This window comes from Podarcis pityusensis, assembly GCF_964106645.2.
Source record: "Podarcis pityusensis genome assembly, chromosome: 12".
Taxonomy (NCBI): domain Eukaryota; kingdom Metazoa; phylum Chordata; class Lepidosauria; order Squamata; family Lacertidae; genus Podarcis; species Podarcis pityusensis.
In genome coordinates this window covers 56,623,579-56,629,310 of record NC_138037.1, presented here as the reverse complement: position 1 = coordinate 56,629,310, position 5,732 = coordinate 56,623,579, and the positions used below count along the sequence as shown (strand labels likewise).

Here is a 5,732-nt window from a genome sequence, read left to right as displayed (position 1 = left end):
CTAAAGTTCAGTTGAAGGACCCCCCCCCCAATAGGGAATAGACTACTTACCCTTTATGGTACTGAGAGTTTTGCTTTCTCATTTAGTGATCTGACAAAAAAATAATAATCCTAGGAACAAATCAAATGCACTTAATTTTGGTAGTTTAGGTGTCTTCCATTGGTCCCAAAAAACCTTTCCCCCTCAGCTATGGACTATGTGACCACAATGTGACTATGACCTCATAGGTCTGGTGCATCTTTGGAACATGATGTTCAGTGCAACAAAAGGTGAGTTCTTGTTTGCTATACCTTGTGAGTCATTTACAAAGATTCCAGGACGGGCTGTACATGAAGCCGATATGATTGAAAGCCTTCACATTGCCAACTCCAATCGTTCAGATAACAACTGTGAAATAGTTACAATACACCGAATGTTTAAATCCCTTTCTGCAGTATTAGAATGATTTGCCTTCAAGGGACAGATCACAGTAATGCAACAGTTTCTTTATAAACATCCATGAAGGCTAGATGCTTGGGATTTGTTTTTAAATGCTTGGCAGGCCACACACTAGTGTTGAGCTTTTTTTAGGGAGTGCGCCGCATCGACTACCTTAAAAAGCACTGAAAAAAACGTGCCGCTCCAGAACTGCATTCAGGAGTGTTCCGGCTGGAAAAAGCCCTTGCACACACAAAATACAATTTATATGCAATGCCACTATGAGCCACAGATCCTGGCAGAGACACTCAGTATAAAAAGAACCCTGGGCATGCTTTTATATGAATGGATACAACTTGTCCTGAATCAATCTGACTGTCCTTCTATAGAAGTATTGTCCATATTTAGAGGCTCTCAGGCAGAGTTCTACTCCACTCCTGCAAAGCATACCTCAGCTATGGACCCTCAAATGACATTTTCTCTAAGTTATATATTCCCAGCCCCACCTTCTGCCATCTGAGGGACTTCAGAATTCAACCCCACAACCAAAAATGCCAGGCTTAAGCCGCAAACTTGTACACTGGAACACCGGTAAAATTTGACTGTCTTGCAATTCGCATCAAAGCTGGAAAACATAGCAACCATTGCCATGAATTGAAGAATGTGTTCATGGGAGCTGTTTGGAAAGGATGGCCAAAAACTATTTGGTGTTAGGTTGCAGCATGAGTCACTTTGACCCCTGCTGCAACTGCAGTCTGACTGAGTGTTGGTTCTCACATTACTTTTACTAATAGAAATACCAAGACCAGTGTCAGAAAACAGGTGTGCAAACATAATGCCAGAAGGGTCATTAGAGTGCCTCATTTCCTTGCTGACAAACACACTGGGATTCCTGACACATGTAGGGAAAGGGAAATAAATAGATGAATCTGCTTTATACCAAGTCATGCCTTCTATAGCCCAATATTATCTGGGCTGACTGAAGTCCAAAGATCTTTTCCAGCCCTTCTCCTTATAAACAAAAACATGGCAATCCAAGCAGTGTTTGAAATTAGCCAAGCACCAGGAGCATTTTGCACCTGGCTATCAACCACTTGTGTCCAAGTGAACATGCCTGGGCGCCAGGATGGCACCTGACGTCCCCACCATCTGGAGCTTCATGCCTGGGGATCATGGGATCAGGACGCTTTTCACACACTCATACAACATCCTGTAAAACTCTATCAGTTATATTTTATCTGCATAATCAAACTGAATTTCAGGAACAAAAATGTTTTTTTCTGTGCAGCCTGAGCAGGAGCAGTCACCATTAAGAAAAAGAGGTTGGAATAGGCCAATATATACTGTGTGTAGATTATTCCTAGATCAAGTGACTTGTCTTCTTTAAGTTCTCAAAGCTGTTAACCTAGCTCAAAGTTGTCATCTGAACTAGCCAAATGTTTAACTGAGACTTAATCACAGTCTGTCAATCATTTGCAAAATAAGACTTAAGAGCTGTCTTGTCCCCAAATGGCAACTAGACATTCTGTTTTGGCAGCTGTAACCCTGGTATAAGGAGCCATTTGGCACCTCGCTTATATATCTGACCATGTACACAGGGTAGGAAAGCTTGCGTATTGCAGAAACCCCTGACGGGGGATCAGTGCATCTTTTTACACCCTTCACATTGACGTGAACATACAAGAATTCCTACAGGACCCTGTAAATGGGAGCTGGATCACCCAGAGTAAAGAATAGAGGGCAGGTTATGATCACATCACAATTTCAACCAAGTGCAGCTGTTTTATTTTCCCTCAGACAAATGACAATCATTCTCATGACAGAGAAGGCAAAGATCTCGCAACTCAAGCCTCTGAGAATCAAGTCAGACCCATCCTGGAGTCTGCTTCTGGATCATATTACAGTCTTGCAGACTGATTTTTATAGAAAGGTAAGTGAGACCTGCAGCAAAGTGCTCCAGTATGGAAGTCGGTTCACCTTTTACACAGTGGGAGGCATTGTGGCCAGGCAGCCGGATCTCAACAGTTCCCCAGCCAAACAGGCGGAGGGACGCCGCCTCTCCCCCACATCACTACGGCCGCGTCACCATTGCTGGGGGACAGCCCCAGCCAATCAGCTAGCAGGGTGGGTGTGGCCACGGGCAATTTAATCGTGGCACGGCTGGCCGGCCCCTTTTCTCACCCCTTCGTCGACTCACCCAACCCACCCACCCTCTTTTCACACTTTGCTCAAATGACCTTGCTATGGACAATTGTCGGTCGCCATGTTGTTCAGGCTGGGTAGGAATTTTTTCCACTTGGCAAATTGGCACCGGGCATTTGGTTTTTGACTACCTAGTAGCAATCGTCACAACTTTGGTGAGTTTAGGCACTGGGTAAACCTTTGTTTGGTTGGAGGGGAGGTTGTTGCCTTCGCCGGCCCTCCTCAGTAAGGTTGTCCTGTTAAAGGGATCCAGGGTGTGAATCCTATCCGAAGTCTGGACGTGGGCTAGGGCCATGTCACAGCCCCTACGGGGACCCCCTATTTACTGTAAGTCATAGGGCACCCCTTACTGGTGGTTTACCTTTCAGTGGACTCTCTGCAGATGGGCAGGAGTCAAGATATAGCTTGGCTTCACCCCAATGCCTAAGCCAAACCGCTCACATCTGTAACCAATAAAGTTGTGGCCTAGTTGAACCTGTTGTTCTCCTGGGAACTTTGTGCCTTGGGTGCTTTGGCATGCAATGCTGCTTCTCAGGATTCTAGTCACTCTGTGCCATTCCTACACCTGGTTCCACACTGTCAATCAGCATTCCATGGCAGGGTATCTCTGCTTGTTCAGTTCTTAGTGGGGTTCTTTAGGTTTTTGTCTGCCCCTAACAATTTACTGTTCTCTTGCAAACCTACAGGTTCCCCCAAGCCAGCTTACACCTCCCTTTCGTGTGTGCTGTGTGTGTGCTGGTTTATCTATAGAAGCAATGGCATTCACAGCTTGGAAGCAGAGGGCAGGATATAGCTCACCTTTATTAATTCCTGTATTTCTTCACTGCAAGGCTTTTCAGCATGAAAATCTGTTGTATTAAAAACACCTGCATCTACTTCAAACTGTGCTCCACACTTTTAGAACTGCTTTAACAGCAGCTAACCTTTCATACCTGCAGAATACTTCTCATCAGACCTCAGAATTTTGAATTAAACTCCGCAATTGGAGTTTAAGTCACCCCCATTTTACACTTGGTTGAAATGACCTACAGCAGGCATCCCCAACTTGCGGTCTTCCAGATGTTTTGGCCTACAACTCCTATGATCCCTAGCTAACAGGACCAGTGGTCAGGGATGATGGGAATTGTAGTCCAAAACATCTGAAGGGCCGAAGGTTGGGGGTGCCTAACCTACAGGATATAATTCAGCATCCGCAACTGAATTTTTGAGCACTCAACTTCTCTTAAAACCAAGTTGTAGATAGCCCGTCAAAATTACAAAGTTTACTCACCTTAATATCTAAAATGACACACTTTGCACCATTTTTGTGTCCTTTATTTACCTTACTTCTCCCCCTCCCTTATTTACTCAAGGTGCACCCTTCAAATGTGCAAGGAATTTACTTGGTGCTTCTTTTAAACATTGCACATTGCTTCCCCTCTCTCTCTCCCCCCCCCACACTTTAAGGGCTTGTTGCCCTTTTAAAATTTGGCTCACAGGGTCCATAAACATAAAGCATTTGTCCTTTTCTAAATTGTTCAGAGGGCATATTTCAACAGCTGTAATAAAACACAGGACAGCATACTCAAATAAGCCCTTTCACATTCCACTTGCGCCCCCCCCCCATGACAGCAGTAAGCACTTTGAGGGAAGTATAGACGGGACATAAGAAGAGAAGAAGAGCCTCCTGTATATCCGGCCAGTGGCTCCTCTAGTCCAACATCTTGTTCTCCGAGTGGCCAAGCAGATCCCTGCAGGAGACCAGCGAGCGGAACATGAGCACCAGCGCATCTCTCCCCTCCTGTGGTTTCCAGCAACTGCTTTTTGGAAGCCTTGCTGCCTCTAACTGTGGAGGCAGAGCCATCTCACTAGTAACTGCTGACAGCCCTCCTCTCTCCATGGATTTGTCTCATCCTTTTTTAAAGCTATCCAAGTTGGTGCCATCCCTGCTTCTTGCAGGAGGGAGTTCTGCAGTTTGCCTTTGTGCTGTTTGGGGAAGCACTGACTTTTATCTTTCCTGAACCTTCCAGCATTCAGAATAACCAAAGTTACCATCAGCAGCTGGAAAATCCAAAACGACAGGGATATGGTACTTGCTAGCAGAGATGACCACATCACAGAGTCCCATCAACAATGGACCCAAAGCAACATTATCTCCTCCTTCCCCACTTTTTAAAATTCATTCCACATGAGAAAGAAGGGGTGGTTTGAGCTTACCCTTCTCTCCTCTGTCTTTCTGCAGATACTGCTTACACAACTAAACTGCCAGCTCCCCTGTGTGGGGCGCACTCACAAAACCTGCTTGGCCTCCTGGCGCTGCTCACAAGCCGCTTGCCCAACTCCGGGGAAGGTCCCTCTTGCCGCCGCTGCCGCTGCCGCCAGGCGCCGCCTCCCTGCTTGGAAATTCGGGGCCCGGCGGAGGCCAGAGGCGGGCGCAGCAAGGGAAAGGCAGGGCGGAAAGTGACGAGGCAGCGGCGGGGAGGGGAGAAGAAGGGCTTGCGGGCGCTGATTGGGGCCCGGTGTCAAACACGGGGCAGGGCCTTCCGTGGGAATCGCCGGCGAAGGCAGCCCAAAGCTGAAGCCGGCAAGGCAACGTGCAATTCCTTGCAGCGCCAGTTCCCCTTTGGGTGCATCTTCTCCTGACACGCTCCGTCCCCTGAACGTGCCTGCTTTCCTCAGCCGGATAATGCAAAGGCAAGGCATGCACAATGCAAATCTATCGATATATATGAGCTACACAGATAGATACGAGAGTCGCTGTGGTCTAGTGGATTATGCAAAGCGCGCCTTGGACGTTTCCCGCGCCGAACTCCGGCTGAAGCGAGGCTGCTGCTGGCGGCATAAAAATTAAGCAACTCTCTGCGTGAGCTTTTAAAACGTCCTGACCATCCCAGCGGCACCAGCCTCTCGTAAAAGCGGCCCCACAATGATCTGCCTCTGCTTGGTTTTTTCTAAATAAAAACGAAAACAACAAATTCATTCCTGGAAAAAGTTCCCCCCAGGCCGAGGGGGGCCGGTTCCCTCCGAAGCCCCCCGCTCGCGCTTCGGGGCGGCCGAGGCCTCGCTGGCGCAGGCGGCTCCCCCGGCCCCGCCCCGCCCCGGCCCGGCCCTCTCGCCCGCGCTCCGCCGGGGCC

At 47.9% G+C, this 5,732-nt stretch overlaps 1 protein-coding gene across 1 annotated transcript in view; it reads right to left on the bottom strand.

The window, feature by feature from the left end:
• Nucleotides 1-5,629, bottom strand: part of BLVRA (biliverdin reductase A) — a 33,566-nt gene extending 27,937 nt beyond the window's left edge. The window contains exon 1 of the mRNA XM_080976019.1: nucleotides 4,816-5,629. The gene's annotated coding sequence lies outside the window, so the exon portion shown is untranslated. The remainder of the gene's footprint in view (nucleotides 1-4,815) is intronic.
• Nucleotides 5,630-5,732: the final 103 nt, after the last annotated feature.